This window comes from Anopheles coluzzii, chromosome 3 (assembly GCF_943734685.1).
Source record: "Anopheles coluzzii chromosome 3, AcolN3, whole genome shotgun sequence".
Classification (NCBI taxonomy): Eukaryota; Metazoa; Arthropoda; class Insecta; order Diptera; family Culicidae; genus Anopheles; species Anopheles coluzzii.
The window spans coordinates 55,243,117-55,270,469 of record NC_064671.1 but is presented as its reverse complement, the minus strand read 5'-3'; the positions used below and the strand labels follow the sequence as shown (position 1 = coordinate 55,270,469).

Sequence of the window (27,353 nt, the reverse complement as noted above, 5' to 3'; positions counted from 1 at the left end):
CAACGCACTATAATGAATGATTTGATACACTATCCTTGCGCTACATATTAACTTGCAACAGATAATTCATCCCAACTTGATTTTAGATTTAAAGATCTGATGACTATCAGTCAATTACACCAGGCAGGACTGAAGATATAGAACTCTCCCAGAGTTAACTATAGAACGTATTATTGATCAGTAATGCATAAGATAGGCATTTACAACTAATCAAAAGCGACTTCGTGGTATCCATAACCTATAACTGGCCCTAATTTAATCGCTGAGGGATTAACTTCGTCTTTTTATTTCAGACATCTTTTTTAAGTTTAGTTAATAATTACAATTTTTGACATAGTATTCAAGCTGCTCTACTCGTTCATTACAAATGGTTGCTAAATGATGATGGTTACATTCCCGTGTCGAGTTTGGTTTAGTCAAATTGGTAGCGTTGTTGATCCAGAGCGGTCAACGATCTCTGTTGCAAAGGATCCACACCCAAACATGCAAGAACCGAAGCTTCTATCTTTAGCCTTTTGACCAATACTGTAATACTCTCCTTTTCGAATTGTATATTTCAAATGAATATTCATTCGTTAATATCTAGGCATATTACATATCAAGTAACTAATTTCAAAATACTAATAAATACTAGAAATATAACGTAAGGACAGCCCACATTAGAACCACATTGTCATATTTTGTTTCCATGCTCTCGTTGCTCGTTATATTTATTAAAATATTATAAAATAAAATTGAAATACAATAAAACTGAATCATGTTTGCGAAGGTTTAATGCACGTAACAATGTTTTAAATAGACCGTAACATTATTTGAACTACACTTGGATTACCCACTCACTAACTTTGTTGATCGAGAAAACTCATAGTACATGAAAACTTGGTAAAACATCACATTTGAGTCTCCAAAAAAAGCAACTTGAATGTATACAATAGCTTAACGACCACCCATAGCTCGGATTAGGCAACCGTAGCGGGAATATCTAAGGAACTAATTCAGTGCCACGGTTACAGTTTGAAACGAATCGTCCCATTTACTTTCACAGAAGAACGAACTTTCACATAAGAACAGGCAAATACTACCACTTAAGGTGCTTCCTTCCGATACGCCAACTGCTCCAGATCTTGGTGACACGGACAATCGTTTACTGAGCGATCGATTACAGACAGCTATAAAGCACAAGCCAACCCTGTTTGAAACTTAAAGAACTAACGAGGGCAGTCAAAACAAAAGCTCAGAAACACGTGAAAATTTTCAAACCAATCGCCTTCCAATTCAAACCATTGAATGGCATTCCGCTCGCTATGGATATAAAGGAACCAACAATGGAACAACCAGTTCTAATGGACGTCGACACGGTCAAAGGTTAGGCAGCGATCGTGCAGACCTTCTCCAATAATACATGAAGAGGTGGAATTCAAGGGCCAGTAAACAGTAAAATTACAGTGACAAGTGTTTCTTTTTCCACGTCCCTTGGTAGGTAGGAAACGAGTATTGCAACTCAAGACGACCCTTGTATTTGTAGGGTTTCCAAAGTTCTTTACAGCTGAGCAGTTACGATGAAGTAACAACTTCAAGAGCTTGAATAAATGAGAAAAAGTAAGATAAAAAATAAATTATTTAAATAAAAATATATTAATATATAATAATTTTTTATATGAATAAAACAATAAAATATATTCAATAAATTCACATAATCCGTGTTCCGTTGAATCGCTCTGTTTTTCTTTCCTATTCAACATCATTCACACAAACCAATTTTTTCTCCTGTCTATCATCAATAGAAAAAGCGATCATACAACTATTAATTCGCATGATGCACTACCATCTGGAGTTTCCGGTGCGCGTTACAATTACAACTATGGTTTTGCTCTCCATTTTTCAAGCATTCTATATTCTGCTGTTTGTTTTGTTTCCTGTTTACTGATGTTGATACGTTATGTCAAAAATGTTACTCTCGTATAAGTTACATAATCTAAACCAATGTTTGAGCTAAATTTGTTCATCGCGTTATGCTAAGTAACGAAATAAAATAAAATAAAGAAAAAAAAATTGTCTATCATATTGTTTTATCGCAATCTGATCGCTATGTAAAATCTGTCATAGGCGCAAACACAATTTGATACTGAAAGTAGTACTACAGAGTATCGGTCAATGTCAAAATAAGTGAGCAAGATAAATGTAGTCTAATGCATTTTACTTCACTATCCGAAAGCAAGACACGCCCGCCAATCATTTATACACATTGAAGCATAACAAATGATCTAATTAACTCAAGCTGGTCTGGCTCCATCGGCGAAAAATGCATCACTACGGAAATAAACAAGCCATCAATTTTAAACCCCATGAATCTGTCTTAAGTACTGCCGGAAGCATTCGTTGCCGAATAGATCACCAACGGGACAGGTACTTTTTCAGGGACTATTTTCGTACATTCATTTATTTTAAGGCTATATGATTTCAACAATAAAAGATAAACTTAAAAATAACACACCAAAATGCGCACGGCTCAATGAAGTGACAGTTTTTAGTATTGATACTTCGTTTTCTCTTCAGTATGACTAGCCGTGACTAGCCGCGATTCCTCGGCAGACTGAATACTATTGTATATCAACTTACTTATACTAGCAGCATAAAGTGTTAATCATTCCAGAAAAAAACAGCATATATGCCACTAGTCGTTTTCTTCTCTGTCAGTTTCTCTGTCAGTCAGAGCGAGTCAACAAAAAACAACTTTTGGAGGACACCATCAATTTAGGCAACAGGTTTTGGGCGGTTTCCTTTCCATTTCGCTGATGCCCAATGGTCAGCTTGAAACTCTCACCGAATAACGTTGATATCCTCAAAAAACGAGCGATCATCAAAGCTATTGTTTTACGTCCATTGGACTGTTGCAGCCAGCAATGTAGCGTTTCATCATTTTGAATAATTGTGTCAAAATTTTATTGTTTAGAGATGCAACAATATTTAAGATTTTTACACACTTGCATCAAACATATTATAATAAAATATATGATCTAAAAAAAATAAATAGACAAATTTGTCCCAAGATGGCATGCCATCTAACCCTGATATGCAACAGTTTCTCATGTACTAACCGAACAGTAATGCAACAATCAAACTTTATCATATATTATTTTAATTTGTCATATAATAATAACAGCATAAAATTATATCCTATATTTTTTACATTTAACTATTTAAAACATTGCTTAAGCCTCGTAACTGCACATTTATTCTTATGGTTACAATTTAAGAGCATTTAATTTTAAGTAATTTAAAACTTGCAAAAAGTATTGCCATATTATAAAAAAATAAAAACAACATTTTATGATACTGGTGTATATTATCTTATTCTAGAAGTGCTCAGTGCGTTTTGATTAAGAAAAGCTTGTATAAAGCTTGTCGTCAAGCCGCACAACTTCTTCACATGATGTCCATACCCATTAGGGGTTTTGTTGCTCCCTTTGTTAAAAAGAAATATAATAATAATATAAAAAAAAATACAATGATGATAATAACAGAACAAATTTGTAACCCACCATAACAGTCCCGCTACCTACACTGTCAAATAAAACGCAAAACAAACCAAACAATTTCACGATTATTTAACCACCGTAATTGCGAACTAGACAGCACAGCAGTTAGTTTGAACAATTCTTTCCTCTTTCGGCATGTGTCTATCACATTTATCTACAGGAGTGGCGAGGCTGTTCACTTTGTCGGCGGATACACATAATCTTTAGTCTTTAGCTCTTCTTACAGTTGCAACACTAATGCTCTCAAAAAATGCTCACACCAAGCGAGGCATGATCGAAACAACAGAGAAAGGTATTAAACGCCTGCCAATGGAATGTCCGACTTTCCAAAGTGCCTCGCGCGGCTGTGCCTCTCACCACTCTAAATGTATGATTTTGGTTTTTTCGCCAGAAAACTTAAAGTTGGGTCGCACTACGGGATTTAACGGCGGTAGTAGCAAGGCATCTATTATATTACGGTAAATCAAACCGTTTCCTCCAAGGTAATGAGATCTTGCAGAAGCATTACGTAAACTATTTAAAAAATAATGAAAAAATGAAATGAAGCGCATCATTTTCGTGATTGGCTAATCAAAACATTAGTTTTAGCATCTATTTTGAAGTATAATGTTTAAAACAATAAGCTAACAACGATAAAGCATATATAATATGTAACCAATTAAAGTAAATTCGACATATGGTATAAATACTAAATTACTTTCACGATACTCATAGGTCTCATACTCAATTTGTTATGGATAATATATTATTTAAGCTGTGTTATACTTTCAATGTGGCGCTGATACTAGAAATCATAATAAGGTAAAACCATGGAAACTTTTTCCCAAACTAACACACTGTGCGAAAGCAACAAAAAGAATAACTATTTAATTCTCACAACTTCCTCCATATTCTACCACATTGGCAAAACCACCCTAACGTCCGTCACCGCCACACTGTAACGTACAACCGCCATACTGTACTGCAAAATGTGTCATAAACAAGCAGGATGTAAATAGTTGACTAGATTGAACGAAATCATGTGTTACACAGGGGACTCATAACATTAAAAATGGACGGATTAAATATAATGATTGGACGAATTGCTCAATAAATGCAAAATAAAAATACAACGTGTACCAGTAATGTATTGCATATTAAACTGAATATGAGTCCTTTATCTAGTACTAGAGTGTTAACATTTTAAAACTTTTAAATTTTATCAATCAAACTAGATACATAGTGTTTCAGCTATCACAAAAGAGAACTAAATATGCTAGCAAGAGCATTAACACCGCCTAAGAAAGTTCAACATCAGAGAGTATCAACAACCGTTTCCATTTTTTCTGCTTCTCGATTGAAAGAACTTTACACATCCCTTCGTGGTGGATGATTATGGGTTTTGAGGAACAAATCCCCCAGGTAGTGTACGAAAGGTCAATGAACAGTATTTCTGCGTGTTAGAACTTTGCACTGCGCGGTTTCTATTTATTTATGCCGGTTAATTTGCTTCATGATGGCATTGAACAAATTAACGTAAATAAAGTTATTTTACATCTATTGCGATAAAAGAAGAAACACAAAGAAATATTAGTAAATTATCATTATTGCACTACATTACCTTATGGTATGTTACAGTATTTTCAATCAAAAACAAGCAAGAAATTGTACAAGCAATTATCAAAACAAAATTTCGTTGTGATATGTACTGTGATAACAATCTTCTTCATTTTCATTCTTCGCAAGCTTTAGCCATGTCGATGAAATGAAAAGTTGCACACGCAAACATTGGTAGAGTCTGCATGATAAACACCACACGCACACACAATTTGAACATTGAGCATGGTGTACTGCACATATTAGATTAAAATGTTTATTAAAAAAATTATAATAATTATTAACTTAAATCTAGTTTAGCACACATAACACTTTGATCAAGTCATAGAAAGTTAATAAGGAAACGTAATTGATTTCTCACGGCAAATTGTGTTAGATATTTTGAACCTTTCAAATATATTTCACAGGCAAAAAGCAAAATGCAATCAACACCCCTCTCTGTTTTTTTTTTTTGTGCTCTTGATGAACGACCCCCAGCAAATTGTACATAGTTACGCTCACTATCCTTTGTACAAACCCTGAAAACATTCAGTTCGTACACATACATACACATACACGAATACCGACAAGCGACCGAGCTGGGATGCGTTTATTAAAGCGCAGACGCATCCTTATCGACTCGTGTTTGGTGTCTAACAAACCCGCACGTCTACAATCCATCCTTTTTGGAGCGTTGTTTTCGTGTGATGACATGTACGTAGTATTAAACGCAAACGCCCATTTGTGGTGCGGATCCTCTTTATGCTATTGCCCGGAAACTTGCGTTTGTGTAAGTATTGTTTACTGTTCGTGATACAACAAACACCATCAAGTTATCAACCTTTTAAAAGGGGATTCATCTATAAACATGTTACTGCAACATAAGTAACATTCTTAATCATAAATCATAAAGAAAATTGCTTATTTCAAAATTTCCATAGCCATCTTTTATGATTTTATTTTGTGGGATCAGAATTCTAAAACAAAGTAAGTTAAGAGTAACAGCTACATTTTTTAATACTTGTAAAAGAATATGAAACATAGTTAATGCGGTAGTAGTAGTAGTAGTAGTAGTAATGTATTTCTGAGATAAGTATTCGTGTCATACAGAGATGATTGGAATTGAAACAGTGGGTTAATAATTTCACTTTTCTTCGCTAATAGAAACTATTTAGATTTAGCTGTTTAGTTTATAATTACTGACTGCAACATACAAGATTATCCATTACGGGGTTTAAAATTAGAGTAGGAAATTTTTTTTTATGGAAAACCTACATAACATTCAAAAGAAAAGAAAAAATGAAGCTTAACTCACTTACATTACGGAATTCCTTTTTAGTTTAGTTCTAAGTTTTTAAAACGTGTTTTAAAGTTTTACTAGTTTGATTATAAAAATATATATTTGAGCTTTATGGTATAGTGTGTTTTTAATACATACTCCAGTAGTATTGCTAGTAGAAGCCGATAAACACATACATGAATTAACATTTCGCTCACCAAATGGGTTGATGCGTTTCAATGTATACATCGTTCAAACAGACTTTTGTGAAAAATATGCACATAAAGAACCTTTGGCATATTTGTCACAATGAAAAAGAAAATATACATAGGAAACGATACATTCTAACCCGTATAAAAATGCTGCATCTCTATTGTAGCGTTACATGAATATATTATATATTAAAATATTTTTGGCATAGTCCCCATTTCATACATTTAACATTTCCTACATTCAACACATTACAAACAATATTCGCTCAATGGTAGAATTTGTACCATTTGTACCTACGCATTCCATTCGCCACGTATTCACGTACAAAATTCAACTACTTCCTGAACACAATAGCAACGAAAAATGATAAAAATTTCAATCAATTGAATCTTTGCAGTCGAAAAGATCAATAAAAGCAAGCAATAAAGTAAGCTTATCTCAACTCAAAAAACAAAGACAAAAAGTACACCTTCACAGGCAAGATAACTACTAGCAAACACATCATCGGAAAAGAATCTACGACAGCAATTGACTCAAATCAATGTGGAGTAGGTGAGTGATTTTGTATTGCAAAATATGTCGGGCCATATCATGGACGAGGTCTGGAAGAAATTACATAATAATGGCTGATATGTCACGCCAACACCTACGACATTGATATAACTGGAAGACGGGTTGTTTGGCCATTAGCAGAGACTGTGCCTCACCTTTGTCATACCGTTTCCATGGAAATATAGCCATTTATTTACAATCTACAATAACCAATGAAGTTATGTTATTCTGGATGTTACTGTGGGGGTCATATCTTGTTTGATAGATACAGGTAAGGTGTATCCACAGGGTTGCTGTATGACACATCAACGTGAACATTTGCTCAATGTATAACAAAAACAAACTCAATTCCGCTATAACTTACCCATTTTCAGCTGATCAAATGATGGAATATAATACACGTCGGATTAGAATAATTTCACATCTTAACGTCCCTAGTATTCGTTTAGCATATCGAGATTAGCGTATAACAATGTCAAAATGTAAAGCATTTTCACATTTTTCTTGGTAAAATTATTTCGTTTTTTTTTTCTTCAGAGAAGTCAAACTACTACGCAAAACGACAATTTTCTCTACAGTCTTAGTGTAAGATGACATCATCGCGGTACACGAATTCATACGCAAACAGCATACATTGCTGGGTAAATGTTTAACCAAGCCGGCAATGTGTATGTGTGTGTGTGTGTATCTTAGTTCATTTGTTTTCCGACCCATTTCTTTGCATTTGGGGCCCAATATAAACACACGAGGGCATTGCAAGAAGAAAACAAGAACACACTGCTGTTTTACTAACAGTCTCTAGGAGGTCTTGCCGAATCTTCGCTGAAGCCAGTCCGTCGCGATCGTTCTTATAGGTGATAAGGGAGTAGAAATGTGTTATCGAAGCACCCCCACTTGAAGGTCGGTACAGGTGCCAGGTATTGAGCAGGTGAGCTGTATAAAGATAACAACCATACACCATTAGAGGAATGTCGCTATACACAATTATGACCAGAATATTCTCAACAAAATTATGGATAGAATAGTTATGGTGTAAGGGAATAATTACACAATCTGTAAAGTGACCGTAACACAGCAAAAAAAAATAATGCTGCGCACATGTGCTTTAATTAAACCCGTCTCGATCAAATCAAGCTTCCTCGTTCTTGACATTGACTTGCGTTTATTCGAGCGGATCATCACGCTTTGATGGGCATTTGGTGTGTTTGTATGCTACATGCCGACAGTAAGTAACATGATGTTTTGTTTTTGTTTCCGCGATAGGTTAAACATGGCGCATTACACACACACACACTGCATGAACGTCATGGGAAAATTCTTGCAACAGAATTATTTTCCGATCTCTGCGCATCGGTTGATTGAACTCAGGCGGAAATAATTAAACCGTGGATGGACAACCCCTTGCAAAAAGAAAAAGATCGATTGTCATTCTACAAAATTCGGCAGAACCGATTTGTTGATATTATCATAATAATTATCAAATACCTTGGATAAAAACTCAGTGAATTACGTTATTGAACCAAAACAGATCTACTTAAATTATACTCACCTATTGCTGATCATCCATGAATGAATATTTGTCCTTTAACTGAACTCTACGTTTTTTTAGTTGAATTCTTCTTCCACAAGGACGAGCAGTAAAGTTGATTCAATAGTGGTTACCTTTTAACAGCACTGATCGTGTGTTTGTATCCTTTAATCAGTGCTGACTTCACACACCGTAGACTTTGGGCTAAGTTTACCAAAAATCACTTTTGCCGTTTGAATACTTCTCCCAACCAATTTCTAGAACACTTCTGCAAAACACACCATGACAAAACGCACACTACTATGACCATTAAAACACACACATACACGCTTCACGAATCGCTAGAAGAAACAAGCCACCAAACAACTGTGCATTAGTAGTGGAAAAGCACATACTCACACATACACGCAATTACACTAAGCTAAACAGGACAGGATTGGAGTAAATATTCACTAAACGTCCTGTTAGCAGGTGATTTTTTTCACTTTACTTATTTCAGCACAATTTTCAGTACTCCATAGCCTCATAATTACAGGCATCTGTATTTGTTGTGTATTATGCTTTGCCAAAACCCCATAACCAGGTGCCAGCTTGGCGCGGGCGCATTAATAAGCATTATGAAACCTTCATGATTTTTTACTGTATTGATAAATATCTATTCTTTTACGATGAACGACAGTGATGAGAAAAGAATATAGATTTGAAAGCGAAAATCAATTCTCCTGCTGCTGCTGCTGCTGGCAAATTCATTGTCACAGATTACCATCCGGTACGGCGGCTGCAAGGCTAACAGCGAATCGTTTTATTTGACTTTATTTTACACCCCATTTGCGGACCCTTCTGCGCCCTGTACCCTCGCCAACTTCATTTGCATCGAGGCTTCGTCGACACCAAGTACCTACTTCACCACTCACATAGATAGAACACGACACACACTATCACCGCCGATAAGTGAGAAGTGATCCGGGTGCCCGGTAAATAAATACACATGTACGCAGCGCACATACTGCGCGTATATTATTCTATTTTTTGCAAGCCCCACGCCAGCCAGTTTGCACATGAACAGTGGCAAGCAAAACCCACCCGGATTCTGCACAATAAAATTACACCAAGTCTGCATTTTCACGCAGCCACCCTAGCACTACACAAACGCACATACACACTCATATCTACACACACACATACACGCATCCAAATATACTGGTACGCACGCTCATCAAAAATCCTTTAGACGATACTACTTTTTTTCTGTTTATTATCATCTTACTGATGCTGGGGGCCGCTATTTCTGATGTCGGTGCACCGGCGGTTATGGTCAACTTGACTGTGCTGGCATTTCCCTTTTTCTCACTCGCTCACCCATCTACCATCTCCCGCAGGCGATACCTGCGCGCACATAAACACACACACACACATACACATTAGCCTGCGGGTCGCGCAGAATCCGAAATGCCGCGTACCCAACACGAATTCCAAAAGTACCAATAACAATAACAACAACACATCGACACACCGTCGAACAATGTTTGGCTGTTCACACGCACCTAATTTTTGGAGGACGAAAATGATTGACAGATGCTCAGGGCCTTCTTGTTGCTGTGTTGAATTTGTTTTGTTGTTTATCCGTCTGGAGCTTTTCAATCGCCATTTACACTGAGCTTCGAATAAACGCACTCATTTCACAAAAACCGTACAGGTATTGCAAAATACCAGGCGATTAGAATGCTTATCGAGTTGAGCCAACCTATTAAAACTCACAATCCATTTGCTATTGCTTCTGCTACGGTGTGGCTATCTGCGGAACGAAAAGCGACCGACGTGCACCCACAATCCTTACCGTTCAAACTCGCTGAGAGAACTGATTTTTTTCCTCTCTTAGTCAGCTTTCGAACCTGTAAAATGACATTCCCTCTCGCTCTTTCTCGCTCCGTTGCTTTGCTTACTGCGTGAGCGAACGGTGTCCGCTGCTCTCAAACAGTGGGACCAATGCGGACACAGGTGAATGAAACCACATTAAACAGAATATAGCCATAGTGCAGCAACGGAATGTGAATGAAGAAGGAGTCTACTAAATTGATCTACGTATTTCTATTTTCTGAAAAATCAAGAAATAGCTCACGAAACAACGGCAAGGAAAAATTAATGCTAGCTCAACAAAACTGCTTGCCTTTGCAAAAACTGAGAAATGAGAGCCATCTGCGAGAGAAAATGCAACCTATCGCACTCTAAAGACTCTCCAGGGTTGACTTCAACAGTGCAAAAACGCCTTCAAACCTGTTTTTCAAGTTTTTTCTTCTCGCTCACGCCGACAGACACCATGAACAGTCGATTAACTTCATAAACGGTCCCTTTCTTACGTTCTTCATGGAATATTTTCGCTCTTGAATTCTCGATACGAGTTGTTTATATTGAGCTACCTGCTTTGTCTATCTCTCTCTCTCTCTCTCTCTCTCTCTCTCTCTCTCTCTATCTCTCTCTCTTTCTTTTTATCTCTCGTAACTTAACTTTACTCAATTATAACCTAACTATGATACTTGCTCATGAGCCGCAGTACCAAGTGGCTAGAGTAAACTTATAAGAAATTCGTTTTTTTATAAGCTATGGAATAAATGGTCAACAAAAAAATTAAATCGTAAAAAAAATAATTCTTTGCTTATTTTAAATTTTATTTACTCTTGTTGTACATTTGGATTTACTTTTCCCTTTTTAAAAATGATTATTTGATTCATATTTTCGTTAATAAAATTTCATTGCGACCAAAAATAATGATATCGACACAAAATTATTTAAATGAGTATTTTTAGTACATAAATATAAATTCTTAAATTAAATTGTTTAATAAAACTACAGGGCATTCTTGAACGATGGACCACGAAGATGGGATGAGAAGGATTAAGTGATAATGTTAAAAATTCGAAAATAGTATACGTGTACCTGATAATATCATTTCAATGAGGTATTTATTAAGCTTAAATTCAACACAATTTAAAAGTTATTCATTTTATTTACTAATTTGGTTATTAGTTAAAAGGTGAACAATTGTTTTCTTATTTTAAAAGCATAAGCACTCCATCAGCGGCTGATTTCCTTTATTAGCCATGAATTTGACACTTGAGATAAATTTAAAGATGCTACGTGAATTTATCAATGTGCGGTCAAAACGTTACTTCCTCTCGCAAGATTGTTTCTGTCTCACCGTACCATTCTTTACGGATGGATATAGACTCTTGGCACATTATCCGATTTCTTTCCTGGAACACGTAACAATAACAAAAGAGTGAATTTCACGAATTTCATCATCGAACAAACATTTTACCGAGCAGTGGCTGAAAAGCTACACATACACCAATGCAAACGGCATCCTCCCACATACCGCAAGCAAACTGAGGTAACCTTGAAATTTCTCCTTTCTGTAAGCTGATTCGGGTTCATCTGAAACGGTTTTGTGTTATGAATGAAATCGATAGCTTTTATTCCAATTTTCTTACTGCCGTTTACATTATGGATGTTTGAATGGCAGTGGTGCAACCGAAATACTTTGAGCAATTGCTTTTACTGTTGATATATTTTACCAGATGCTCTCATTATGCGACAAAACAACGCAAAAGACAATGCGTTTTTACACGCTAGTTCCAGAAAGATCAAGGGCATGTCGTATGTAAAAATGCAATTAAGGTTTGTTTATTTTTCTAGAAAAAGCCCCAACGAAAGACCTCAAACAGTCCCTAACAAATAATGCATTTGCATCAAGAATGTTATGCTATATCCCCAGAAATCATTCATGCTTCACCACGGGAGGTCAGTATTTGGATGGTTTCAGCGATATTACGAATCAGAATACGAGTGATGGCTGCACCGCCAGGAAACTGTCAAAACGATGCGAGGCTAAGCGAAGATACAATATTAAAGTTATCGTTTTTGGACTCCAGTTGGCAAACGAAACAGCAATACTCAAACAACGCTTCAAGGAAAATTTCGTGCTTCAGGGAAATTAAGCTGTACGTTACATTTTACAGACAACCTTTTCCATCCTGAGGATGCGGCGTATCGAGAAGGCGGACACGGAATCAACGTTCAACGTTTCTGCACTACCTTTGGATATGCCGTCCGTCCGAATCACGAGTGTGTAAGAGTTCGTGGCTAGACCTCCTGTGGGGAGACAATAATTTAAAGCGTTTTTTACAAAGCCTGACAAACACGATTTACCGTGCAGTTGTGTTTTTCTGTGCTCTGGCCAACTCCCCTTGAGACTGTAATCAACAATGAAAGGGTAAATATGTGGATAAAAAAATAAGATTCTAAAATATAATTATTCTTGCCAAGCTCTGTTTAAGTTTCAAATGGCATTTAGTTAGGCCTCATAAGTTTGCCAAACCATTAGTATATACTTTGCATAAGCTGTAACAGTAACACGGCTACTAGAAATTACACGTGTATTTACAGCAATTACTAAATTCCAAAACAATGATAAAATTTCGTATAAGATTTCTAAAAGATCTTTAATTGTCAATATTACATTTACTCCCGTAATGTATGAACAATTAATACAAGTTATTTTACATTGGACGTGTAAAGAGAGCTACTTTTAAACTTTTTTTACTTACTATCTACTTTTTACTCCTATGTGATATATGACTTTTAATAATCTTTAATTTTGGCTAGCAGTTCCATAAATCGTTTTTATGTTAAATTTATACACTCTCATTAGTAATATTTTTACTGGTATTGAGGCTTTTTTGCAAAATTATGTTTCGATTTGTGCGTATTATGACATTCATATGACTATGTAGAAGAGAAAAATATTGAGTTTAAACATAAGATCATGCAATGAATTTGAATCCTAGAAATATAGAAAGTTATCAACACACTTTGGCACGAACAGGTTTTTAGCTTTAACCCTTTAATTCAACACTAAACTAGCATTAAAACAGGATGAAAACTAACATTAACCCCGAACACAATTCTTCCCGATATGGTCTTGCGATGCCAGATGCCTGGAAATCAGTTTCCAAGGCAGGGTACGTAATGCAATTATAATTGTACGAACGAGACCATATAACCACAAAAGAACAGGGACAACAATGCATTAAAGTAAAACAATTCATACCAGTCCAGTCCAATTTGTAACTGACTGCAACTGGAAACTTATCTTGAAGAACATGAACAAGATAGTTCAAAATGATTCGAACCGTTCGGGCGTATGGAAAGGTCCTGGATGGATCCATATAACTCGTACCCAAAACAACGCATCATGTATGATGTACATCCTTTGCCTAGCCGCCTAGTTCGGGTCGGTCGAAACAACCTTGCAGAACACACGAAGAAACGAACGCGTACGAAATGTAAATCAGAAATTAATATTAATGCTCAATTCTACCAGGTTCTAGACTTCTTCTCTTGACGTATTTCTTATGTCATAAAAAACTCAACGTCCTTCTCCTGCATCGGCTCTTGACAATACGGCTGGATGACCATTGGGAAGACAAATTTGATTGCAGAAATTTATGCGGCTACGCGCTGCTTCGACAAATTGTCCACAACAAAAAGGCGAAATTTCGTACCGAGACAAATTGATTGTGCTACGTACAATCTTGAGGATTGTATTGTAATTGCACTGTATATATTACGCATATAGAGGAAATATATCGGCGATATATCGTGCTTATTGAAGTAATAGTTTTTTTACCGATTTCTTAACTAGTTCTTCCTTATAATACTTGTAAAATTATTGGATATGAAAAAGAAAAACGACAATCGTTTCCAAACATTTCTGCATACGTAAGCAATACTTATGCTGATGTGGGAATATAGGCAAGATTTTACAACTTTAAACGATCAGTACAATCGATCGTTCATCGTAAAAGTAAGATAATTGGCAACAAATTGAAAACAAAAGGATCTACACTCTAAGTGCATCAGCTTGACTTAAACTGATCCATGTAACTTAGCTTACCGATGATCAATCATATCTTATTAAACTCATTTACATGATGATCAACCGGTACTGTCTAGCGCTAATACATCGTAGCGGTCTTCCCGAGCCGCTCGTTGTAGGGGTCATTCCTTCGGGTTATCGGGTGCTGCAACTCAAAAGGGAAGAGCAGAATTTGATGTGCTATCGTTTTTTTTTTCATCCCCTTTCCCGGTTGCTCGGACTAACAACGCAAAACAGTGCCCGCCGACGAGAAGTATCTGGAATAGCATGGATAGCATGGTTAGGGATTAGGCATATAAGTGAAGCGGTTGGGGGTTGATGCTGTGGTGGAAAAATTATCACCTTACCGTTTGTTGCGGACAGCTCCACTAGAAACCAGCTGCCTCAGCTGCCAGCTGTTCCGAGCCGACCTTGGTCGATTGGGGCTCTTTCCGTCGATCCCAACGCCTGTCTGTGATGATGTGGCGTGCGCGATCTCGTGGGCACTTCATCGGCCAACAAACGGCCTAACGGGACCATCGAATCGGTGATCTTTCTCCTCCGGGCAGCCCTCGGCTGGACGTAGAGAAGTTGCTATTCTAGCGTGAACTTCACGAACGGTTGTTACTCCGGCTGAAACCGGATGGACGGGAGAAATATGCAGCTCCAAACGGGCGGTACACGTTCTCGGACCCGAGCGAACGGGCGGACATTCAACCGTTTCGCCATGTGGTTCAATGAACATACACACTTTAAATGCACACAGGCACGGATGTCAGGCAACTCTTTGGTTTCTTGCTGGCTAGAATCATGGCTTATGTGAACCGACCCTCGTCTTGTCGTCGACTGCTGGGATACCGATCGTGAGGTGTACGATCGAACGGGAATCTTCAACGGGCATGTTGTGATAGACACGGGAGGGTACCACTACGTCACATCACATGGATCTATGTTTACTTTTAGCTCTATACTATACGAGCGTACCAAGTGAAAGCAACGTAGCGGCGTACCCCCGTGGCCACTGTACTGTCCGTAACTAGTCACTTACACTGTATGGCTGGACGTTCTACGAGGACATCGAAACCGGTCGAGGCGCTTGTATTGGCTTACGCAATACTTTAAATCCAGCAGAATTAAAGCTCGAAACCTTCGAATATTATTCATACTTGTATAATGCGGCATACTAAAAATAAATGTTTTTACATAAAATTAATATATTAAGGTCCAACGTCCTTTTGTGGCTGTTTCATAAATTCAGTATATCGTCTTCAATCGATATTTTTGAGTCTCAGGTAAAGATAGCTTAAAATAATTCATGTAAGCCCGACCGAGATGTACATTCATCCCATAATAGATTAATTCACCATTGCCAAACACCGTTTTCATCGAAAAAGGAATCAAATCAGCTAAATTCTCCCTTCACACGCTCGCCTCGTTCAGTACGGAGAGATGCATTCCATTGCTTACCGGAGTTCGCAACAGAGCGCAACCCGCAAGCGAGGGTTTCACCGTAACCGTAATCTACTCGCGGCAAAAGCTGCCTCGCTTTGCTGGGAGTCCCCTTTACTGGCGGCCCTTTTTCGGTGGACGACTCGATCCAGTAACACGTGCGGTTTTGCATTTTGTCGCCCGTCACCCGCCTGTCATAGGGTGAAGGTGGTGGGGAGGAGGCACGCGGGTCTAGTCAACACAGCGACGTTACGAACCTCGTCATCGAGCTAAATTGCAAACCATGTTGCGTTTCAGCGGACCTGAAAATATAGCTGGTACATACCATTGCTGTTGCTCCAATAAATCTACCAACCAGCGAGCGTACCGCACAGTACGATCGAAGTTTGGTCAAGCACCGGTGATCGGTGATAGTTCGCGAGCTAGGTAGATGGCTAAAATCTTCCAGATTGGCGCTCAAACGTTGGCACTGGTTTCGCTGCTTGATTGGACTAGTTGAGTCCTGGTAATGCAGAACCGGGAGCGGAACGTTTGCAGGGATCTGATGTATGCGCACCAAACATGTTCATGTCTTTTTCATGCTGTACGATCCAATGTCATCCTTCGCGGGTCTGGTGCTCTAGCTCCCAGTGCTTTATGGATAATTACTGTCATCGATCAGGCGCTGTTGCTTTAGACGTTGAGGGTGTTGGATAAAACCGGACAATCAGGATATGACCAAGTGAACGTATTTTGAAATATTTCATCTTACTGTGAATAGCGTACACCAAATAAGAACAAAAAATCTGTGTTATACTTTACTTACAGACCTGCTTGGTTCTCCCACATCAAGCAAAAATGTTTTCTTCATATTTTCTTGAATAAACCCTTGCAGATGTATTATTTTTCATTCTCCTAATAAACGTCAATCTATCGCCAATCTTACTACTTGCCTTGATTCTTAACAACAATGTTTTCCGTAATGTTTACCAGGTAGATTCCCATCATGCAAAGCGCAAGATTCACTCTCAATGGCGAACAAAACTGTTTACAACAACGCCAACATTCAACCTGTTTATTTGCTCGACTTAATAGTCGTCCAATGTGCACCGTCAGTTAGACGCTAAGCGATCACTATTAGTACCAAGCTATCTGACGATCTTCATTCAATGTCCAACCAACCGGTTGCTAACAACACAGCATCAGCGGTAGCTTTTGGCACGGTACATCGACTTCAGTAAACGGCCCCCCGAAGATGCCGAATGTTTGGAAGCAAAAATCATTAGTGTCACTAGTGTGCGAGGGAACTAGTTTTGCTAGCCAAACGGTTGGCTGAGCTAGCGCACGGTTGACGATTGACGGTGGAGTCGTGCAGTAATCCCCACCCCAAATGCGGGGTGATCGCTAATCCATATCGGGTAGAGTTGTTAGTGGCAAGGTGTCAAGATGCATTACGTCCAACTTGCCCATCGTTTTGGGACCGTTGACTCCAGGCAAAAATAAATGGTTGTACAAAATCGTGGTCAATTTGGCACGACGATGAAGAAGTAATGCAGTGTTATTAAACGCTCTCTGCTAATGACCCAGGCGTGGATTGGTATTAAAAGTAGACTTTTTCTTATATATTTTTTCTCGTACGATGTATGTGTGAGTGAAAAATATATTTCGTCAATCAGTCCTTTACCACATAGTAATCAGTCCTTTGCCACATATTTAATGTAATGTTAAACATTTTGCATAACAGTAAACCCATTAGCAGTTTGCATTACTCCAGCAGAATAAGTAAATTTCGCCTCTCTTAAAAATGTTAGATGCTAGTTTTAACACACCGATTTCCACCCAAACCGTTAGTCTAACCCTTACCATTCAACGAAACCACCCTGTTTTTTTTTTTTAGAAACGTGATGTGTTTCCTACATCTTGCGGTGTTTTTCAACACTTCTTAGCATGTGGAAACACGTGAGAAAATTCAATCAATAATCGATCTAAAAAAAACCCATTTCAGTGAGGAAACATGGCCACTAGCAATAGCAATAGTTTCCGAATAGCTGAGGCTTTTAAATAACAACGATTTAATTGCACCAGCTGCTAGTGTGTGCTGCCCTAACGCTACTCTCAATGCTCCAATTGTAGGAGAAGCTGCCAACTTACAATCAACAGTAGAGCAGCCAAGGTAAGTGTTTGGTGGCCACGGCAACATTTGGGGAGCTCACTAAACGTTGTTGCGATAGTAATCGGAATGTTTTGTTGTGTTTCTCACCCACCTTACCACCCCAACCATTGCCAGCGTGAGGTTTGTGCCACCTTCTTCCACTGCTGTCTGTGAATGATCGGAGGTATACTTGGGTGAAGGAGGTTTTCGTATGGGAGTGAGAAAAGAAAAAAAACAACAACATTACCGGTTCCAATCGATGGTTGTGGTTTGATCTTTAAAAAGTTTGAATTTTTGGGACCGGATGGAACCATCAATACTCACAATTTGGTGGGTTCTTTCCATAATGACGATTTTAACCCACGATCCCAACATAGGACCCCAACGATAATCGGGTGATAAAGCTCCTTCAGATTTTTTTGTTACTTCAAAAAGGCTCACCGTCGGTACCATCAGTTTACAAAAAAAAAGACCTGCGATCATCTACAAACAGATCGCCTCGGGGCGCGATTTGGAGAAGGATTGCTACAAACGATCATGTGCTCTGCGCAAGGACGTCTGGTTTACCATTTCCTCGAAAGCCTGCCACCAGAGCCTGCGGACCGAACCCTCCGGTCACTTTGTGCCGATATTTAAATGATTATTTAGCGTCTTACTGCACGATGCACGAAAAGCCGCTTGAATGTGGTGGCGCTTGATACCGTCAGGTTACGTGTTGGGAACCCAGCCAATCTGTGAAAGAAGGGGCTACCACCATCCAATTACGAAGGTTCAAAATCACCGCCAGAATCTCAATCGCCGCAGAGGGGACATGTTTTGTAACCTGGTAGGTTGGCCGCTGCGTGAGTGGCGCTACACGTTAGGCACAAGTTTTCAAGCAAAGCTTGAAGCCTTCAAGCGCCGATGTCAATTTACATTTCTTCACGGTGAATTACTATTTGAAGTAGGGCTAATCGACGCCTACGAACGTGTGTGACCGTGTGCACGCAACTGTCCTAAAACTGGACAGACGGTACATTTTCGAGAAGATACTATTTAATTGTCATACAACATACAAATCTTACAATCAATTGGGCCTGTACGCGATCATTTGGCGCATTGATGCCAAGAAAAAGTAAGTGTTTATAATTTAAATTTGATTCAATAAACTTTGAAGCAAGAGTGATTGTACGATTTTAATATACATTTAATATGAACGGTGACAGAGGTAACAAGAATCACATAAATGTTTCCCCATGATTACGATAAAAAAGGGTTAAGGTTTAAGTAAGGTAGCATTAAGTTAGGTTATATGTACATTAACATTAAGTACACTTTGTTGCACTGTTTCCCAAGAATTATCTCAGATTTCGTATCGTCCGTAATACAATCTCTAGGATAGGAGCTTCTGTCATATCAGCAAATCCTGCCGATCGGTACGTCAAGCCAGTGCGGCCGTGTTTGAGGAGGTTTCCTTTTTCTACTGCTGAATAAACATTCCCCCCGGTGTTCGGTGTGAGAAACAGCCAATAGAAATGGGTGGAGGAGAGGAGATCGTGGCGTTGGCAAAAAAGGAACGGGGTAAGAATATCTTGTTTGGAATTTCCGCACCAACGAGTAGGAAACTCTGCCACATAGCAAAATTCTGATGATGGGCATTATGTGGTGCACCTTGTCATTGGAGAGCTGTCTGTGAGCTCGTGTGAACGTTTTTGTTCCCCCGTTAGCTTTGCGTTTCTGCAACCGACTGGCATCGAGTATCTATTGAGACGTTGCACTTTTGCACGAACGCTCTACAAGCTGGTGTTCCTTGCTGATTTCTGGACATTATTTGTTCTTCACTTTTCTTTCTACCTCTGTTTCTCAAGAAAGCAAAAGTGTCTCCTCATAAAACACCAAATATAAGTGTTTGGCGGTCGTGTGAAGTTGGGAAAAATACTTGATAATGGTTGTGCAATCAGGATTGAATAGATGCGTTATTAACCCTTGGTGTGCACTATTTCTTGGTCGCTCATCGGAATCTTTTTTTCTTATGTCTAGACTATACATGTCTACTCTCATACTCTTTCCTCCTTCACGAAAGGCATACGCTTAGCTGGAAGCCTGGTAGTAAGAACGTGATAAAATTCCAAATCAAGATCAGCATCTTCGCGCATTCCTTCAATGGTTATCGCTGTTTATTTCTGCTCTAAAAGCGCCATCATGTTCGTGACTAGAAAGAATGTTGCCTAGGGCAGTGATGCTTCATAGTTGGACACGGTGTATGTTTAAAAAGATTAACATAGATTTCTTTGTGCTTGCTCTAGTTTGCAAGGAAAAACTACAATGAAGAGCACTTGTACTATAAGGTGCTTAATGAATGAAAGGAATCTTCAACTTTACAGTTGCTGGTGTAAAAGATTTTTCTTTAAATAATACAACATCCTACATCGTACACAAAGTGAACCTCGATTGCATCAGCAAGCAGTCTGCAGTTCTGTTATCTCATCGTTGACCTAACCCACACTGAAATGGTTATCCATCGATCGCCCTGACAGGCGCTGATGGACAATGCTTCGAACCTATGCCTCATGAACTATCAACGACGAACAAAGAATAGGTGAAATATTGAGTGTCTAAGTAAAAGTAACACATAAACGCCAATGTAACATACCGGTCAAAAGCTCGTGGTTTGTTCGTGGTGTCTCGAGTTGGTCGTATGATCTGATCTTTGCATGGAACGCCGGTGAACTGACACCATCGCTTGTGGTCAGCTGACGGTGTGCGGTGGCGATGGCAGAAGTCATCTATTCGATCGAATCCTTCCACATACCCCCTCCCTCCCCCAAGATTCCCAGGAAGGGTGCAGTGAAAGCTTTAGAGCAACCTCTCAGAAGTGCATTATTCAACGTTTATCGTCGCTGTCACTGCGCAGCTGCGGTCATGCCGGAAGACACTTTCATCAAACTGTTCACGGTGGTGATCCGAGACGATTGCACACTGATTGTGGTATTGTAAATTGAAACGAAACAACAACAAAATCTATAGAGCCTCGCGGAAAAGGGTGTTAGATAGGAAATTAAAACCTTTCGATGGAAAAATGGTGGTTGCATTTCCTATTACTTCATGTAGAAATGAATATTATGCAGAGAAGCTAGTTGATCAATAAAGAACAACAGTCAAAACACCCAGCAAAGTTTTTGTTCAGCGAAACCGAGTACAGAGTTGGTGTTCAAAATATTTCACAGCCATTCAGCATACTAAACAGTGAACAAACTGATCCGTTTCTAACTCTCTGCAATCGATTATTTGTAGCATTTGATCAAACAGCATTTGACCAGGCACTGTAACCACTCTGTACTACTTTATCCACCGTTTCCGTTACAATGAAGACATTAAAGCGCACCAAGTGCTTAGCTTAATCGTGAACTTCATTTAACACGGCTCTCATGACAACGCGGTGTCAATTGGCGTGGTTGCTACGCTTTCGCTTTCACTCCACTTCACTGTGGCTCGAGGATTCGCCCTGTCCACGAGTAATGAGTAAGAAGCAAACTTCTTCGCACCTTGTCGTGTCTATTTCGTTATAATTTCTTTCCCAAATCACTTCCCTCGCCACTTCCAACAGCCCATTTGGGAACGATGCAAAATTGGTTTCTTTCGTGCGAAAATACCCATCTTCCAGGCGTCACCCACAGCGATTTGTTGAATTTGCTTAGCCACCCATCGGTGACAACACGCGGGCTGGCGCGGGCTGGTTGCTACCACGGGAGATGCTTAAGGGCTCCTGTGCCCCGTGCGAGAAAAATAGGTTTACGTTTTCGCAATTTCCTCGCGCGGGAAGCGACCTATTTCGTGCCTAGCCTTGCACGATATGCGGTTAAGAAAATTTAGGCCAAAAGGCCGGAAACCACCTTGTGGAAGCACCGGTGCAAAATTGACGAAAGTAAAAATAATTCACGGAACGGAGCACGGAACCATCGCCGTGGAGGTGCTTCTAACCGATTTTTACCGATTGAATAAGTATTGATTTGGCCTCAATTGATTTGTCGGTTTAAGCGATTTAATAAATTTTCGAATAGAATTCGGAAAATAAACAGCCACTTTCAGTTGCAATACATTAAATCTTTTTTTTTTTGTAAAAAACGGTCAATGTTTCTGAATGTGTTGTTGTATAACAAAAGTGTTTCTAACGCACAGCTGTACTGGAAAATAGCGAAAATTATACTTACCCTTTCGTTGACTGATCGACAATATAAACCTCAACAACCGTATAGGATCACAAACACACAATCTTATTATAAAGCTTTGCAAAAGTAGTTAAAACTACACTCGTTGGAGAGTGTTGCGCCAAATCGTACTTTTCAAATGATATCACTTACGACTTCACTTACGATCGGCATGACATCGGAAAGCAAACTGACGTGACAAACTCCGTTCTGTGATCGTTCTGGCTCTGCTGATCTGCGCCTGTAATGTAAACTCGACCCAGACCTCCTCATATTGCTAGGGTCGACATTATCGCACATTCCATGGCATTGGGTGCCAGCCAAGTGAACAGAACACAGTTCTTTGATGACGATGGCACTTTTCGAAACAATATTTTCTGTACGCTCCCGCAGAGGGTGCTCGCTTCAAGAGGGTGTCACACATATGTCTCTCTTACCCTTTCAGCGGAACCACGGCGTTCGCTATGCGGATCGGTATACGGATCGATCATATTACAAATTGCTCTAGCTATCTCAGTCGTTTGCGAAGTTTTCAATGACTTGCCGGTGGACGGATGACGGTGTGTGACTTGTCCCTGCGCCGGATATTGTCCGTCCGCAGCTTTTTGCATACTGAAGCATAACTTTGCAAGCGGTTGGCGACTTCCTTAGTTTATTTGCGTTTTATCGTACTCTTTTTTTATGTCGACTCTGTGACGATAGCTGCAACGTAGACGAGTTTCGCTCTCTAAGCATAAGTTTAACTTGTTTGCTGTCGGTACAAATCAATGTTTCAATGCGAATTATTTTATTTTACACTAATATAGGAGCAAAATGCAGTCTGTCGATTTAATTGCTATTAATTTGAATAAAGGGTAGGAAGTAAATGACAAAACAATATAAATTATCGCTTTTTTAAGGGAAGGTTATGCATAGAAAATCGATAGAAATGAGACATAAGCGTGTTATGTTTCTACGTAAACACGTGGTGGGAGAGGTTTTAAATTTACTTCCTCCTTAGCTCATGTGCATGAATAGAATTATTCTTAGCTCAAACGATTGCATTTAACTTATAATGTCATTTAAAAGAGTTCATTCGAAATATACACATGTTCGTTGTCATTTCTGTAGTCCTTTCTATTTGTTAAGAAGTAATCATATTTGCGTGTTTATCTGACAGCATAAACAGCTTTCATAAATGGTAAGTCTTGATCGTCTGTAAAAATGAGTCAACTTATTAAACGTCAAACCAACATTGGGAACATAATCTATTTAAGTATCGCAAATAAGCGATAGTGTGAGAACAAGCATCACAAACAATAATTCCGCACCGCATTAACTACGCCAACGATTGAAGAGGGAAGCAAAAAAAAGCGGATGCATTTTCTCACCACATCGTAGGCGATCGTTATCAGCTTACGACAAGCGCAAAAAGTGCAAGGGAATTGTGCTTTCGATAAAGCGATGTAAGGAATCTCTGTACCTTCGTGAACATCACTCGTTACCGCAATCAGGTCGTCGGAAAGTGTGACGATGTATCGAAATAAAATCAGACCCCTCACTATTCATCTGCTCCGAGGCACATTTTCTTCACTTCCAGGCTATTATAGCCACCCTCTACATAATCCGCCGGCTATCGGTGCTACCACCAGCCATTGTTGCCAACATCGGAAGAGAAACAGTTCATACAGCAGGGTTTTGGATCGGTCTCAATTCGCCGTATGGGTATGGGTGGCTTTGCCAGATCGACTGACGATGTGCGCTTTCAATAGCGTTTTGCCTTTCTGCGGAGGAATTTTCTCTACCCCTATTCTCACTGCAGCAACGCTGCACATGAAAGTAAAGCATGAAAAATGTTCATACATGACCCTATTACGCCATAATGCAGCAGGAAAAGTATATTTGCGCAATTGAGGAAACTGTGTCGATGCGAGGGTCACCTGCACAAAGCTTGTTTAATTCACAGTGCGACACAAAAACACATCCACATCACTGATGCCATCTTGGTAGGGAGCATAGTTGCGTTGTTTCAAAGTACAGCGTAACTTTATTCGGTATTGAAATAACACCAAATTCAACCATAATCAATCATCGAACGAATCAGTTGCAGCACTAAATTCACCACCAAATGCCATTCAAATGTATCTTAGGTGTAACACTTGGCACACGCCTTCAAGCGGTTGTATTCGTCTTGAAAGATATGATCTCGTATGTAAGCTCGTATTTCTTTCCATTATAATAGAATCCTAATGAGCTTAAGCCTAAGCCAAGGCTGACGCTACTTTAAAATCCATCGATAATGACATTAAGATATAGCAGCGCATGCCACGAACCTGTCCATTGCTGTCCAATTAGCAAACCTAGTAAATCTATGCAAGCCGTTTGACGTCGCCGTTTATAATCAGTTATCTGCCCATTATAGTCGGTGATAAAAACCATATATACATGACCAAATTGGAAATTTTGAGTGTTTTTTTATTCATACTGTACATTCATCACTCACGCATTGGTCGATAGATTTACGCAATGAAGATGTAGGAGCTTTTTGAGATACGTTGGGAAATAAATATGATTTAAACGAAGCTTTTATTGTAGGGGAACAGTTTCAGTCAAAGATTCATATTACAATCAACCTTTTTTAATGGCTTAAAATTTGTTTAAGGGGTTTAATGACTACTCCTGTTCAAAACATGCCCGAACTCATTATCAGAATTAAAAGCCTCGCGCAGAGTCCAGCGTAACACGTCCAGAATTGGACAAAAAGTAAAACAGTTCACTGATCGAAAAACGGTGCCATAAAGTTAAATGATAGAGTAATTTATTGTTTCCCTTCGTGATGAATTACGGCATCAGAGCAAGCATTGGAAGCTTCCGGGCTTTGTTGGAAGCATAGCGCTTCTTTAACGCATCGGTAGGCCACATCCTACTTTACATACTTTCCCACCTCACGCTGGTGCTGTGGTAGTACATCGATTGGTTCCAATCAGTGGAAAGGCATCATTGTTAGGAAATGTGTTGATCGATTTAGTCTCGGGATGTCATGGGGACGGGTCAGGTTAAAATAAAGCTATCCATCGTTACTGAGGTGAAAGTAAAGGTACAAATGAGGTTGTAGGTACCGCATAGTAAATGAATAATCGATGGATTCAATTCTGTGTGCGTCACTGGTTTGCATTAATAATACAAGTGTTTAAAAGTTTAAAGCGCTATCCTTTGCGTACAGGAAACGTTGTGGCTGCCTTTGTATCTAGGTAGTGAGTATTAGTGTATGAGAATGATTATTTAAAAAAAATCATTTAAAGTAAATGAAGATTTTAACTTGAAATTCCTTATATCATACTTATACAGGTACACGACAGGTTACAGGTATTTTTGTTTATTTTATTATTGCTATATGAATTCAAGTGAAGATTCTTTACATCACTTTCTTTGGCATTATATTGGCACTTCCGTTCAAATGTGATAGTCGTGCAGAAGCGGTGGAAATAATGTTAAATAATATGACCATCATTCCATTCATTGGAGTGTTGTACCAACATCGCGTAAGACTTGCCCCGCAACTTAATAACATGCCCGTTGTGAATTCAAACCTCATATGACCGACCCCCGTAACAAGGACTGACTTGAGCCCGTTTTGGTCGGTACGCCAATAAGAAGCCCATTTTCCAAAGAAATTAATCGTTTGTTGTTATTTTCATTCAAATAAAATCGTTCAAATTTTCATATGAGCTAAATGAGAGGAACGGTTCTAGTCAAGATAATCGAAGGTTAGGCGTGACATTGTTGATCGTAATGTTAAAAAGATGAAATTTTTTTTTATGAAATAAGAATCCAAAGGTATTGTAAGATATTAAAATAAAACATTTGGAAGAAAAGGAAATTACAATAATATCGAATAAATATAATACGGATGTAATGGTCAGGGAACTAAATGCTACGAGCAGGTTGTGTTCACTATGGTTTCGGTACATTTACTGCATTATTTCTATTTTGATTTTATTTTCAAACGATGACCATTCATCGCATGAGAAAGGAAAGAAATTCGTAAAAAAGATAAAATTCCAATTTAAACTATTTATTTGAGTATTATGTGATGGGCTTATGCATGCACCTTACTGCTCTCAGATATAGAATATCAATTTTAGCATAATTACTACGAGCTCATTATTGTAGTAACAATTATTCTTTCATGGTGCTCCCAATAAATTATTACGAACCGTGCGTAGTGTGAACAACTACAGAGCGTGCTAAATTTTGGTGTTTTAAAAGTGATCTGCAATGCACGAGATGAATTACCCATGTCATAATAGAGTAAGATCCCAACAAAAATAGTATGTTCCCAGCACTGGCTGGGCACTGGGTTATGCTGTTGAAGCCGAGGTGCCAAGCCGAGGAGCGAGTGTCGCGGTTCATAAGCCAGGAATAAATTATGTACTGCTTAATGCGCCCGAGAGTGGCATCTCGTTTGGAAGCAAAAACAAAACCAAAGAAAAAAACACCAGCAGCACTTGATGAGTAGATTGGACTTTCCATTCGTTTCGTGTCCACGCAAAAGGTTACGTTAGTGGTAACGTGCTAGCACAAACGAGTGCATCGGTACCTCCGCAAACCGTCATTGCACTGGGCTGATGGTGTTGCGCCAGGTACTTTGGATGATGGTGATGACACATTCGCACCGTGTTGGTTGGTTTCGGCTTTTGATGTATCGTTATCTCACGCAGTGAACGAAACAACGTTGGCACTCTTCTTAACTCCGTAACTCTAGTGCGGGTAAGCGTACAAATTATGATGTACGAATCGCAAGCACAATGACACCAGCCACACCAGCTTACCGAAAATCTTTACCAGTGAACATACAAAAGCACCGTTTCTGGATGGTGTAGCTTTTTCACCAACAAACTCCACTGATTGTCGTTCCGGTTACGGTTACATGCTCTGCAGATAAAAGACCAGTAACCTTGCGTTTGGACTAGTACGAACAATTGTTGTAACGATCACCATTATCGT

At 39.0% G+C, this 27,353-nt stretch overlaps 2 protein-coding genes across 8 annotated transcripts in view; one reads left to right on the top strand and one right to left on the bottom strand.

Annotated features, from left to right (window-relative positions):
• LOC120956976 (uncharacterized) overlaps nt 1-10,424 on the bottom strand; it is a 43,477-nt gene extending 33,053 nt beyond the window's left edge. For all 7 annotated transcript variants that reach the window (XM_040378847.2, XM_040378853.2, XM_040378854.2 and 4 more), the window contains exons 1-2: nt 10,231-10,424; nt 8,708-9,027 (exon numbers count right to left, since the gene is read on the bottom strand). The gene's annotated coding sequence lies outside the window, so the exon portion shown is untranslated. The remainder of the gene's footprint in view (nt 1-8,707; nt 9,028-10,230) is intronic.
• Nucleotides 7,452-27,353, top strand: part of LOC120956978 (uncharacterized) — a 52,272-nt gene continuing 32,370 nt past the window's right edge. Inside the window, exon 1 of the mRNA XM_049609676.1 lies at nt 7,452-8,086. The gene's annotated coding sequence lies outside the window, so the exon portion shown is untranslated. The remainder of the gene's footprint in view (nt 8,087-27,353) is intronic.